General features: G+C 47.2%; 1 pseudogene; it reads left to right on the forward strand.

Annotated features, from left to right (window-relative positions):
- The first annotated feature begins 11,675 nt into the window (after positions 1-11,675).
- LOC123147303 (uncharacterized) lies at positions 11,676-13,179 on the forward strand (annotated as a pseudogene).
- The last annotated feature ends 1,600 nt before the right edge of the window (positions 13,180-14,779 follow it).

Below are 14,779 nucleotides of genomic sequence, written 5' to 3' on the forward strand. Positions count from 1 at the left end.
TACCCTACTATGTTTGGAAGGAAATAATCCGTGAAAAGTACTTACTTGTAGGTTTTGGGGTGAACAATGTCCATTTAAAGATTTCCAAAATAAATTAACACCATCTGCATCCATAAAATTTTATTACAGTAGAAATTTTAATTGCCAAACTAAGAAATCTTTTTTTAGATGGCAAACAAAAAAATACTTTGACAGCATGTTTTAGTTCACACATCATAGAGGCAAGTTCATGCGTACACCGAAAAAAATATTGTAACATATTTCATTATTTGCGCCCATCTCGGATAAGATTAATATATATATGCACAATAATAATGCACATTTATTAACCTGATTTGTTCCATAAATAAATCACATATTACTTTATTTATACCTTTAATGGATGATCTTTATTTTATTGGAAATCGATCCATGCAGAAGACACACAGTAGTACTACAATTGTAAGTGAATCCAACCTGCACATATATGCGTACAGTGGGCATTAATCAATAGCATTTACGTGACCAAGATAATTAGATTTATGCACCATACCGATGCACTTATATATAAATCTCAACCCACCTGCACCTCCAACTATCTCCTCCTTCCTCTCTATTTTGTCCAAATTATATATTCTCGCTGCCGTACACCTATCGCTTCCATGGCCATCTCAACCGTCGTCGTCATGCTCCTTTCTTCTGCCATGGCTGCCCACGCCAGCGGTGGTGGGAAGAAGGACAACACAAGCCTCGTGATGAAGGCGTGCAAGAACATCTCAGGCCAGCCATTCAAGGTGGGCTTCCTGCCAGAATTCTGCGCATCGACGCTCCTATCAGACAACCGGAGTGCCGAGGCGAAGGACTGCCGCGGCCTTGCACTCATCATTGTCGACATACTCAAGGTGCATGCAGCCGCCATGGTAGGCAAGGTGGACAACATGCTTCGCGAAGGCGGCCGAATCGCCACGAAGGATAAGATAGCAGCTCGTGCCCTCAGGTTGTGTCGGGCGGACTATGGCGGCATGGTGAACACGCTCCAAATCTGCCACAATATCATTCAGGACTTCGGCCGAAAAGGTAAGCATGGGCCGACACCCTCGGAGCTACCAGAGTGCGTTGAGAAGATGACCAACAGCATCAAGGACTGCACTCACGAGGTCTGTAGCACGTCGGTGGCGGGGACGATGGCAAATGAAATACTAGAGAAGCTGGCAATCGTCAGCAAAGCCTTAATAAATCTCTTCTTGGCCGACAAGAAGGATGGTAACTAGGAGCTATCTATAATAGCATCGTGTGATGTGAGGATGGAATTTAACAAATACTACTCACAAAAAAGTTAATAAATAACAAAACAGTAAGTAAGACGTAGCGAGCTATGCCTCTACACCTCCCACCCATCCGATCCGGGCATGCACGGCCTTGGTTACCTCTGTCATCCATCCCTGCCCCATTTTTACCGAGAGTCAGCTACCAGTCGTAAACTAGGCCACTACTTTGCAGAACAACTTCAGGGATTTCCTGTGAAGCGGGCCAACCACACTCTGGGCCAGGGTAACTACGTCCGCAAATCTCAGCCCTCCTGTTTTTCTCCATCAATGATGTATCTTCTCCCCTCGCCGCGGGGGAAGGCACATCCCTCCCCCTCGCCAATGATGATCATCAGCAAGGGAGGTAACCGGAATACTCTAGTTGTGAGACTGATTTTAAGGTAGGCACTCTTTCTCCGCTTCTCAACTACATCAATCTCCTCCTGAAGTCCTCTTCCAGATTTCACAACCACAACTCTAGTTGTCTCAACTTGCTTATAATTATGATTTGGTAACAAGTTGCCCTCGTGTTTGCTTAAGTTTCCCAAACAATTTGTTCAACATACATGTTATTTACACAACTTTGATCCTTTTGTAGTACCTTTAGTTGGAGAAAGGTGCATCCAACCACCTATCCTACATATGATCCATTCAGTCTGTTGAACCCCTAATGAAAAGGGAAACCTTTCCACCTGGCGCGCACTCGCCGGTCGCTCACTCACGTAGCGCTATGCGTTTGGACCAACCCACTGCTTAATTGTTGCCTTATCTATTCACACGCAAGGGGCGCTCTCCTCCACCCATTTTTTCTCTCCCCAAAAAATGCATATCTCTCTTTCTACCGTCGTCGCTGGCGCGGCACTCAGCTCTCTTCCCCCAGTTGTGCGGCCTGCAACTACATCCACATGAGGGAGGTTGCGAATCGAGGGGGACTGCAGTGCATGACGCCCGCGGGGTGTTTTTGCGGCGACAGAGGGGCAACGAGAGGTGGAAGAAGCAACAGAATAAAAAGATAGGAGATCCTATGGCTGAGTGTCATGAGATCCAGCAGCTAGCGCGCGACCGGCCCAAATTTGGCCCTGCGCACCGGCGCCTAGCGTTGGCCTAATGAGAAACTGGATATGACCATGAAAAGGGTCGTGGTCATGGCACAGTAACAGACTTCCTCTTTTTCAGTTATTTCCATCATAAAATGAATTATTAATGTATCGTTATTTATCCCGTAGATTGATGACATCATTTTAGTTTCTTTTCCTTTGTGCTGACATGTGGGACCCACTGATCTTAGCGAGATACACTAAGCAATCCATTTGTTGGAAGTGGGTTTCACGCCACGAATATATGGCCACTTCAGTGCATTTTACGTCTATGAATCGGATTATCTTCGTGCTTGCACACTTTTGCCAAGTTGTAGAATCAGGTCGGTGTATTTTTCAAGTTCAGGCATGAACGTCGTTGGAAGTTTAAGCACCGTTATTGATATGACCTCTTAGAAGAATAGGCCCACAACTTAAGACCCCAAAAAACAAATACACAACTTAAGCTTACAAATTAGTCCGATTCAATACATTACCGGGCACTTAGACTCCTAATTGCCTTTTCCATTTCTCTTCTCGACTCAACCAGAGAACACTTTGCCGGCTAACAAGGCAAGGAACAAGGCGGCGGCGGCGGCACAATTAACCACCCTACCCTGTCGCTTGTACACTTGCTCGCGTTCTATTTGTCTTTGCGCCGATGCTCCAAGATGTTCCCTCATCTCTCTCCAGTCAAGAGCATCCTTCTTGGCTTCCCTTATATGGTACGCCATGCGGCCCTCCCGGGATTGAGGAAACTGAGGATCCCTACTCTTCCTCGCTTGCTTTTTGTGCCCTAGGTTGAGTTTACAAGGATCTTTGTAGGACTTCCTGACGGAAGAGCTGGAGCTGAAAAGTCGAGGACCCCCATGGCTGGCCCGTCGGCGCGCCGGACGAGGAAGCACCACTCCTCCTCGAGCGCTCACGGCACAGATATGGGGGCTGAAGATAGGAGGCGTGGAAGCCGCTGATAGAGCACCGCGGGGGAGCGGATCGCTGATGCCATCTCTATATCCCTCTCTCTCGACGGCGCTGGCGCGAGTTTGTTCCACCTTCCACCTCTTGGATTTCGCGACGGGGATTTGGGGTCTTGGCAGCTACTTCAGGCTGGACGTACCGAGCAGGCTTTTCGGCCCGCTCATGGCCCGTTCGGTCTTGGCCCGCTCGGTCCTGGCTCGCTATAAAAATTGAACGGTCCAGTCTGTCAAATTGGGTCCGAAAAAATGTCGGTCCGGTCCGGTCTTTCACCGGGCCGACCGAGCGGACCGAGAAAACACAGCGACAGCCGCCGCCGTTCCTCATCGTCGCGGCCACCGGCAGCCCTCGGGTAACCACCGTGTCTTCAAGCTTGCCTTTCTCTTCCATTCTCATCTCCCCGTTTCGTCCTAGCAATCTAGCATCTTGCCGTCGCTGTCGTGTGTGCACCGCAGCCGCTCTCGAGTTCTCGACCATGGCATCGACCACAACTGTTGCACCAATTCATGCCATGGCGGCGGTATTTTTTGCCATGGCAGCACTTTTCGCCGTGGAGACAGACAAATGCCATGGCAGCCACTTCAGCAGAGCAAGCACGCACGTAGGCCACCAATCAGATCGTGGGAGAAATGCTCCACCCTGATTCTTGGATCGTGGGAGTAATGGTCTGCCGTGACTTTCACGTCTAACAGACTAGTAAACATGCACGTGCACGCACGTCTATAACCACCAATAACATAGAAAAATGTGAAACACTTCTAGCGATCGACCCAACGCCATGCGCCCGAGCCTGCACGTCCTCTCTTTTACCATCTTGCATCTTCCTTTTTTTTCCTTTCTCCAGGAAAAACATCATCTACACACACTTCCTTATCTTCTTCTCCCTAGCATCGGATTGCCAATCAACCAGCAGCTGCAGCTCCGCGGTGCATGCTCATGCCCAGGTCTCCCACTCCATCCGCCACCACGCCCATGCCCAGCTGCTGATAGGCCCTGTAATCATTTGGTCCACCCCTGCCGCTCTAATTTTCTAGATCCTCCTATACCCACTTCTCATATTCTTCCGAGTGATTTGAACCAGCAGAATTTAGCATATACTTTCAAGATAAAACTGATACTGAGCTATGTTACATGAAGATGCCATTCATTCTCCATTAGTGTTAAATGCACAGCTCCTAGCAGTCCACATTCTACATGTGAAATGTGTTACAACTTACAAGCATCTGCAGATTTTCTTATTGTTTCAGATAGCACTATGTTGACTGAAGTGCTCAACATGACGCAGTTAAATGGTTGGATAATCATGGCAATTCTTCTTTGGGCTGGTCCTTAAGTTTAGAGAATAGAAGATCTACTACCAAATTAGCCTAAAACAGCACAATTCTAGGTCCAGCGCCTTGGCCTATACAGCCAGATATGATGTTTGTTCCTTAAACTATGCATACAAGTGTGCAATATCTCATGTCTAAGGAATGAATGAAATTTCTGACTTCCTAGAGAGGGTCATGGACTTCAGAAGAGCTCATGAAAATTCCAGAAAAAAAAGAGCTAATCGAAATTCCAGCAAAAGAAAAAGTTAATCAAAATTGGGCGACACATATGTATACAATCTCCGCATTTCCAATTTTCTGTCAATTCGAGCAGAAAACTGGGAGATTGTTTCCTAGAGCATGTGCAACAGCCACAACCCAAGGGCCAAGATAGTACAAAACTGAAATGAAAATAGAAGAGTGTATTACAGGTATGGAAAAGCAGGAAAGCCTCATACTCATTCGCGACATAGTTGGTTCAGAATGTCTGCTCACAAGCTATTTACCTATTTTGCCATCGGACAATTAAAAAGAATACTTGTATTGCAGTGAGCTTTTTAGTTTGCATCAGTCAAATCACACATTACCAGTACCAGCTCTATATTCCGCATATTGCAGCAATAACTTGTAAGATATGTTAGAAATAGGAGCACTGAGGTACACCCATCTAAATAATAGCTCACCATCGTTACAATTCAAATACAGTAAATTTAACACCAAATATAATTTGCTTTGTATAAGATTCAACCTGAAAAACCCAAGCCCATATTTACGACCAAATAAAGTAAATGCCCACTTTATTCCCGTTGTGTATCATTTAATAGCTTATTACCACTCTTCCAGAATGTAAGGGTAATTAGGCTATTTTGGGAACATTAAGATATGCGATCGAATGGTACAGAGTCATATATCATTACACTTAGGAGTGAAATACCTAACTTATATGCTTGAGAGATTATCTTACGTTTCATGACATTACCTAATATTTACACCGCTCATCAGAACGGAATCCTCGGCAAGGAACAAGCAACCCATTAAGTTCACGGATAGCACCCATCACTTTCTCCTGTCATTTGTTAGATTAATTAAAATTTCAAACTTGCAGCCACAGTCATAGGATAAATGTAAGATAAACTCTTCTAAACTGGATATGCATAAAGTGAGCGTAATAGAACCTGTTCTTGGCAACTGACCTACTTCCACCATATGACATTGTAGTCTCGATCCTACTATCTAGATCCCATTGGAACAACTGCAAAGGGAGGAAAAACCATTAAAAAACCTGCTATAACCAGAACCAAGCAAGAATACTAAATCCAGTCCAATTTTATCCTGCTAGGGTGTGGACCTTCTACAACTTCGAGTGGCGCTGCACTCCCAAGTCTTTTTATGAGCGTATACCAGCATGCATTAGCTGTGTGGAAATCATTCAGATGAGCTGGAAGACAAATTGAAGAAAATACAAAAAGAAAATCATATTAGTATCGCTGCAAGCAAGACTAATTGAAGTTTCAATTGATATGATTTTACACATATATTATTCAGCCCATATACCAGCATCAGACATAATATACCAGCATGTATTAGCTGTGTTGAATTGTCAGTCCAATTCATATACTGACAACTAAGGAACGAAAGATCAATCATGTCCGTTCAGGTACTCAAAATTATACACTTGATGGAATTGCATGCATGTGATCTCAAAACACTAAGAATCGATGATTTGTGTAGCCAACAGCAGGATAATCACGCCACGCAAGTTCAGACTGACCTGACCACAGCTGCGCCCCTGTGCGCGAGGTGAGAACTGCTTCGTCAGCGTCAGAGCTCGCAAAGCGACGACCTGCATACCACAACTGCCTCATTTTCACGTCACAACTCACAGGACGACGGACTACACACCACGGCTAGCCTCATTTTCACGACACAACAAGCAGTGGGCGTGCTCCTGTACTGAGACAATTCAGAAACATGGGAGACGGAGGATGGCTAGGAAATCTCACCAGGCTGGGGCTCCCGAGCGAGGAGGAACGAGTAGATCGTGGTGTGGCCGTGATTGTGGTGAGACGAACTCGGCGGCGAGCAGTTCTCTCAGCCGCCACAACGAATGATGCCGACGACAGTGGCGGCCATTCGGCGCCAACGACCCTACGAGGGAGGGGGAAGACCGCGGCGCGGTGGCACTCGAGCGAGGGAGGCGGCGACTGCGAGAAAAGCAATTCTCCCATGCATGGGAGGTCCCGTGCATGGCTCAATCGTTGGATTTAGATGGAGACTTGGATGCATGCACACCTCTTCTAGTTGTATTTCACCCATTAATGAACCCACCCTCTCTCATGCAGCACACTACACCCATGCTTTTTCATGTGATTCCAAAGTTTGAAATCATTTTATCTTATGAACTGAAATCCCGATTTCACTTTCGTTTGCATATTTATGTTCCTGGTGACGGGGACTTTTAAACAAGATCATCTTCAATATATTTTTCATAATTTTTGAAACGTGATAAAACCTTACGAAAGATGGTGAAATTCCATGAAACATGGTGTAAAATTCTATGATATAGTCTGCGGAACTCATTTCATGTCAATTTGTTTCTATTAAGAACATCTTATACAGTTTTGTAATTTGATGGGCTTTATATTCTATAGTTTCACCAAGTTACAAATTTATTTAAAAAAATTATGGAATATATCCATGATCGATCTTGTTTAAAAGATCTCCTTTTCAGGACCCCAAATATGCAAACAAATCAGAAATAAAAAATTCATTCAAAAGCTACATGGTTTTAAAATTTCAGACTCTGCCTTAAAATGTATGAGTAAATATGAGAAGGGGAAGAATCAGATAGGGTCATAGGGTGGAGTAACTACAAGTCATAGCCTCATAGGTAGTACGGTGGGACACTAGCATGCACGGGAGATCCCGTGCATGGTAGAAAAACCATTCTCGCGGCGACTGCAGAACCCTAGCGCGTCGATGCCTCCGGGCGTCCTTGCAGGGCAGGCCACCGAGGGTGCCGATGGGGAAAGGTGAAGGTAGAAAGAGGGTCATTCTTGCAGGTGAAAGGAGGGGGGCACACGAGGAGGGGAATGGAGGAGCGGCGGCTCAAGGAGAGGGGCGGCGCGAGGTTGCTCCGGATCTGTCCTTCTCGATCTGGGGAGAAAGAAGGGTCGGCGAGGCTCAATTCGGTTGTTGCAGGCGGGGCCGCGGGGACTTGGCAGACCACGGCGTGGCAGAACATTTGATCTCAGCCGTTTATTCGATTGGCAGACCTTTGATGAAATATGGACAGTTGGATGTGTTTAACTTGATTTGATTGGAGGGTCCTGGTTACTCCGCGTACAGTTTGTTGTGTGGCTTTAAGCGAATTCATGTTTGCTCTTTTAATAGTAGTATAGATATAGATATAGATATAGATATAGATTAGGCAAGTACAGTATTGCTTTGGAAGGCTCTAAATTTAGCGACGGCTTCCTATAATCACGCGTCATTGATCCCTTCGTTTCTTTTATTGAGTCAAAAATCATGGCGTCATTTGACGACCTTCTCCACGTTAGATTTGATCCGCTAATCAGGGCAAGATCCGCACAGCGAAAATCATGGGCTCATTCACGCGCAACATTACTTGCATGCAACAGAAAAATTGCCAAGAAATACATCGTGTGCTGGTTCATGGCTACATCAAAAATCAATCAAACAACAGCCGCACCGCCCAGCGCACTTCCACTGCACCTGCACGTCACCCACCTCGCCGCTGCACCCATGGACGTCGCCGCCGGTGGTTGTTGGCCGGTCCGCTCGGTCCGGCCCGGGCTTTGCCGCCGATGGTCCGGTCCCTAAAAACAGGACCGCCAGGTTGGTCGGTCCGGTCTGGTCCGATCAGGACCGCCGGCGACCGGTCCAAACGCTGGCTCGGTCAGGGACCAGACCGGCCCAAACCGTGTCCACCCTGACAGCTACTAGTGTTAAAAAACGTCTTACATTATTAGACGACGGGAGTATATATAACGGGCCGTGCTACGAATCAGCCAGATGATTTCATAGAGAAATCATCCACCTGCCTAGCCGTCGAATCAGCGCTGTGGAGCCGTTCGATGCAGCAACTCCACGACAGCAGACCATCTTCGACGCAACGAGGTGCCAGCTCCTCTGCAGCACGGCGCGGTGCGACCATAGCTCCAATGGAGCGTCAACGACATCCGGTGAAGCTGCATTGTAGCCCCGGCGAAGCTCGAACACAGCACCAAACGGCGTCCGGCGAAGCTCCATTGCAGCGCCAGCTATGCTTCCAGCGGCCCGGCGTTGCTCCATTGCAACACCGGCGGCGCTCCCAACAGCTTCAACGCAACATCATCAGAGTTTCAGCACCTCCGTCGGCCAGTCGCCGGGGTCACCGTCGCAGCACCAGCAACTTCCATTGCAACTCTGGGGGTGCTCCCAATAGCTTCAGTGAGAATTCCCTCGGACGGGAATCTCCCCGCAACACCGGCCGCTCCCGCGGCGTCGACGATGCTGCATCGGTATGCTCTGCAGCACTAGGCGCTCACCGGCAGCACCGTCGCGCTTCTCAACACCGGCAGCAGCAAGGCCGCGCCAGGAACTGCAGGTCGACGCGGGGTGCTGCAGCCTGCAGGTCGCAGACGAGGGCTGATGGTGGAGATGTGGGGCAGCTTGCTCTGACGAGGGTAATCGCGAAGTGGTGGATGGATGTTGCGTCGAGACGGAGGTAGGAGAGGATGGAGAGAAAGGGGATCTTGCTCCATCGCTGGTAGGGGAAAATGGAACGAGCCACTCGCTAGGGATAAGGCAAAAAATCCTATACGACCGGGTTGTACGGACCCGGTCGTGAGACCCACTCCAGCGCTCGCCAACTGTCCGTCCGAATCATAACGCAACAGGCGTCTCCTGTTTCCAAATCACACTCCTTATCTCCTCCAACGCCCCCAAAATCCAGCCGCTGGTCATGCCATTCTCGCCACCGCCTGACGGCACGGCGCACCCGCACCACTTTCCCCTGGGAGCCTCGCCGCCAACAGTGCCGGGCGCGGTGGTGCCTCACGCCCCCGCCACGTTCCCCCTTCCCTGTTTGCAAATCCAGATTGAATCTCGAACCATTTATTCTGCAGGATATGCTTGTACTGAAATTATTATCTTATACATTGACAGAGCATGGAAGAACCAAAAGGAAGTTGATCAGGAGGATGGCAAGAGGAAGACAAGAACCAAATTAAAGTTTGTTGCTGTGCATGTCTGTATCGATCAAGATTCAGTGCTATGTAGAAATGTCCCTGAGATTTGTTTCACTCAACGAGACCAAACAATCAGGAACACAAGTAGGATAGTTGATGCTTTTTTCATTTTTCTTGTGATAAAAAGGAATCTTCATCTGCCAAGAATACGACCTACAAGCATGTATGCCTAATTGCCTATGTGCTGATTTAACAAGCTCACATACATGTCCATTTCTGAAAATAGTTTACCCATCCTCAAACATATAATTTGTGTGTTTTTGCTTTCCATTATATTGAGAAAAACATAAGTTTCATTGGACCTTTTATTCATTCAGGAGCTCTAAATGATACCGTTGTATTGGCAACATATTCAGTCATTTCGGATGAACTTTCACAGTCATTCTGGACTGTCCATGCCAAATTGTTGGTGTGTGCTGTAAAAAACTGAAAAAAGGCAGTTCATGTTTATTTTTCTTCTGAATTTTGTTCCCTATAAGATCTGGCCTACTGTATACTCTTGGGATAAATGAGTGGTGACATTTGTTGTTGTCCACTATTTTCTTTGCAATTTCCCTGATATGTTGTCAACAATTTGGCGTGAACATTCCAGGTTTGTTAGAGACAAATTCATAAGGTTTGACGATGCATGTTGGCCAATTGTCAGGTAACAAAGCAAGCATATAGCTACAGAACAAAAGGATATAGTCATTTTTATGTTCCAACAAGTAAATGGTAGCGACAGAGTGGCACCCATCCAACAAAGGATTTGAGGCAGATCAATACCCTTATGCCAATATACATGGTTCAGTTCTGAACCATGCACACAATCTAAATACAGACATCAGCAGTTCACTTTTTTGTTACTGAAAACCCTCAGGGCCTCACCTATCCATGATGGTTGAAAGAAGTAGTAGAGAAAGATACCACACAAGCTGTTACAAAAAAGTACAGAGATCCAAAGGTACGGCATCACCTAATCGAATTTACAGTGACAAGTACCACCACAAAACTTATTGCTGGACCTATACATCACACATTGATCTTCACATCCATGCCCTTGACAATAAAGGGGATAAATCGCGTGATGGATGGGCTGGAGTTTGTTGCCATGGCCGATTACGCAGCGTCGATCACCAGGATGCCCGATGGATAGCCGTTGTGCCAGCTCCGAGGTGTCGTGCGGCCGCCGTCCACAAGACCTCATGCAGTTCGTCGCCATGGCTGACTTCGCGCATGACGGAGCAGATGGATGGGTAGCCCGTGGTGGTACATCGAGGACGACGTGCCGCTACACTGCCGCCGCCGTGTCGTCAGGCGGTGGCGAGAATGGCATGACCAGCGGCTGGATTTTGGGAGCGTTGGAGGAGATAAGGAAGGTGATTTGAAAACAGGAGACGCATGTTGCGTTATGATTCGGACGGACAGTTGGCGAGCTCTGGAGTGGGTCTCACGACCGGGTCCGTACAACCCGGTCGTATAGGATTTGATAAGAGACTGTGCGGGTGCGTGACGTGGCCCACAAGGACGCGTGGCGGCCGGGCGACGGGCTGGAATTGGACGGCAGGACAGGCTCTCCTCAGATTTGGAAAAGAGACACTAGCTAGGGACGGTTTCATCTCATCAAAAATAAAACTTTAGAGACGGTTTGAGCCTAGCACGTAGGTAGAACCACACGAGTCACGAACTCACGATTCACGTCACGTAGTACATGTAACCGGGCTGGAATCGGACTCGGGCCACCATCTATATGTACACGGCGTACTCCCAAGGAACCGGACAGCTAAGAAGCTGCGTCCATGGCGACGGCGAGGAGGCGCAAGGCGAAGGCCGCCAGGGCAACGGCCGCGGAAGCCATGAAGAAAGCCACGAAGAATGCTTATGCGGCCATGGTAATACCCGATGAGGAGTCCCGGCAAGCCAAAGCGGAGGCCAAGGAGGCCACCACGACGGCCGCGGCGAAGGCCGAGGAGTCCATGCAAGCCGCCAGGACCGCCATGGCGAAAGCTGAAGAAACCGCCATCATAGCGAACGTGAAGGCCGAGGAAGCCAAGAAGGCAACAGAAGCCTACCGCGAGGTGTGCCGGCAGGAGGACGCCGAAGCGGAGTGGGCGCAGTGCGAGGAGGAGCTCTTCGCCGCCCAGTTCCGACGCTACTGGAACAAGCTCGTCGCCCGCCCCGGCGTCACCTTCCATGAAACCAGTAAGATATATATATATATATCAGCATACATACATATATTTGACCAGTTAATTGCTCGTTTGTTTTCATACTTAATTGATGCACAACATCCGATGAACGCAGCGTCGATCCCCGCCATGCGGTACACGCACCCCGCTCCCCAAGATAGCCCCAAGGCCATGGCTACCCTGCAGATCACCTCTGTGAAGGTTGCCGCAATCGATGATTGCTTGCGATGGCCGCTGCAGGTGTATGGCATCATCGCGGCACGAGATGTATTGGATCACAAGCGCAACATTCTTTTCCACCGCCGGAGGGGTGACTGTCAAATCATCACTCAAGAGGTTCGTACATACATACATTCTAGAACAATTGGTCGCCGCGTAGTTTTAGATTTGCTGTTTTTGGCCCCAAGTATCATAATTTCAGGTTTTACCAATCAGTTTCATTTTTTGCTCTGCTGTTGAAGATGCTCTTAATATTAATATTTACATGAATAATTGCCATTCCCATGCAGGATCCGTACCTAGCATTGACACGGGCCCTAGTCGCGCCATTGCCGTGTCGAGGGACCTTTCATACATCGAGGTCTCGCTCAAGATGAAGGGTGCGACAAGAACTAGATCCGAGGATAGAGATTTGAGCGATCTGGTCCTGGGATACGGGACCGGATTATGTCTCGCAGGCGTTTACCCCAGCAGGCTCAGCACACTTGAACTAAAATCCAGTCACATTAATCGCTCCGTGGAGGCCACGGTCCGCATCAAAATCACCCGCAGGCCGTGGCCGGATGGTTTCCCAGGCGTGTTCACTGCCGGCACCGTCAGCAACGATGGCCTGGAAGTCGCCCGTCGACTCTGGCGGCGTGGTCAAGCTCCAGCGCCGCGTCGTCTCCGTCTACATCGAGGGAATGCTCAAGGTTTCCGTGGTGGCATGTCCGGTTGACGAGGAACGGGGCTTCATCCAGAGGGGCGAGGCGGTTTTCAAACCAAAGAGACAAGGCGTGAACCTCCAGGAGATTCAGGTTGGGTCTTGTAGTATGCAGATCACCGTGGCTTGGTCCTGTTTCCGCTATGAGTAGTCTATGCTCAAGATAAACTATTTTTCCCAGTGGTATTTTGTACCGGAGAGTGTTGATATATACAGTCTGATCCTGGATCTGTAGTGCTATAGTGTCTAGTTAAAAAAATTGCTGATGGTATTTCACAGGAAACACTCTGCAAGAAGAATAGAAGATGTAAGAATTTCGTAGAGAACAGTTTGGTTCCTGTGCACCAAAGATATGGCCTCCTTTGGTTTATAAGATATAAGAAACTAATAGAAATAGAAAAGTCATAGAAAATAAGATGACACGTATCTCATATCCTAAGGATAGAAATAGGACAGGAGATGTCCTTTGATTCACAATATAAGAAAAAGAAAATCCATTGACTCTGGGCTAATGTTTATTCCCTATGAAACATGGTGCATAAATAGAATTCCTTTGTATAATATTCCTACAAACCGAAGGGCTTTAAAGGATTATTTTTTCTATAGAAATCACATCCTACGGAATTTCAATAAGATTCATCCAAATCAAAGAAGGCCTAAGATGAGTGCAGCAATTCGGTGCCCAGGCTCATCTGCACCCGGTCCAAAAGAAAATAAAAAACAATACAAGACAAATTCAAAAAATTCCAAACTTTTTTCCCATGATAGACAATTTATTGCGTGAGGTTCGCTCCAAATTTTAGCTCATTTAGGCATCTGAGTAGCTCTCAGCAAAAAAGACAAATTGGATCAAAACAGTACATGAATAGTAAACTGTTTTACAGAACCTGAATTTGTTTTTTTTCTGAGAGTTGCTCAGTTGTCCAAAGGATTTGAAAATTAGGACGGACCTCACGCATCAAATTGTCTACCATGGGAAAAAATTTGGAATTTTTTAAATTTTTCTAGTATTTGTTTTGAATTTGTTATTCAACACGGGTGCAGATGAGCCCGGGCTCAGAAAAGGACTTCTCGCCTAAGATGGGCTTTTCATTGAACCAGGTTTTCTGGGTCGCTCTAGTGGTTTATTTCTCATCCTGGTCAACATATTTCATGGGCAGCATTATGTCTCGCCCACAGCGTGTAACGCTCTCGATGCGGCTATATCTCCCACGTGTCGAAGCATGACTTAGAGGCATAATCGCATTGAAAGCAATGTCGCAAGTGAGGTAATCTTCACACAACCCATGTCATACATAAGGGAAAGAGATACATAGTTGGCTTACAATCGCCACTTCACACAATTACATGGATAAAGCATTACATCATCCAGATACAATCAAGGTCCGACTACGGAACCAAAATAAAAGAAGACTGCCCCAAATGCTACACAGATCCCCGATCGACCCCAACTGGGCTCCACTACTGATCAACTAGAATGAACAACACAAATGATAAGATCTTCAACGAGCTCCACCTTGAGCTCGGTTGCGTCACCTGTACGGTATCATCCGCACCTGCAAACTGGTTTTGAAAGTATACGTGAGTCACGGGGACTCAGCAATCTCACACCCTCGCGATCAAGACTATTTAAGCTTATAGGAAGGGTAAAAGTATGAGGTGGAGCTGCAGCAAGCGACTAGCATATATGGTGGCTAACATATGAAAATGAGAGCGAGAAGAGAAGGCAAAAGCACGGTCGAACAACTATGATCAAGAAGTGATCCTAAAACAACCTACGTCAAACATAA

The sequence above is a fragment of the Triticum aestivum genome, chromosome 7A (assembly GCF_018294505.1).
Source record: "Triticum aestivum cultivar Chinese Spring chromosome 7A, IWGSC CS RefSeq v2.1, whole genome shotgun sequence".
In the NCBI taxonomy this organism is placed as follows: Eukaryota; Viridiplantae; Streptophyta; class Magnoliopsida; order Poales; family Poaceae; genus Triticum; species Triticum aestivum.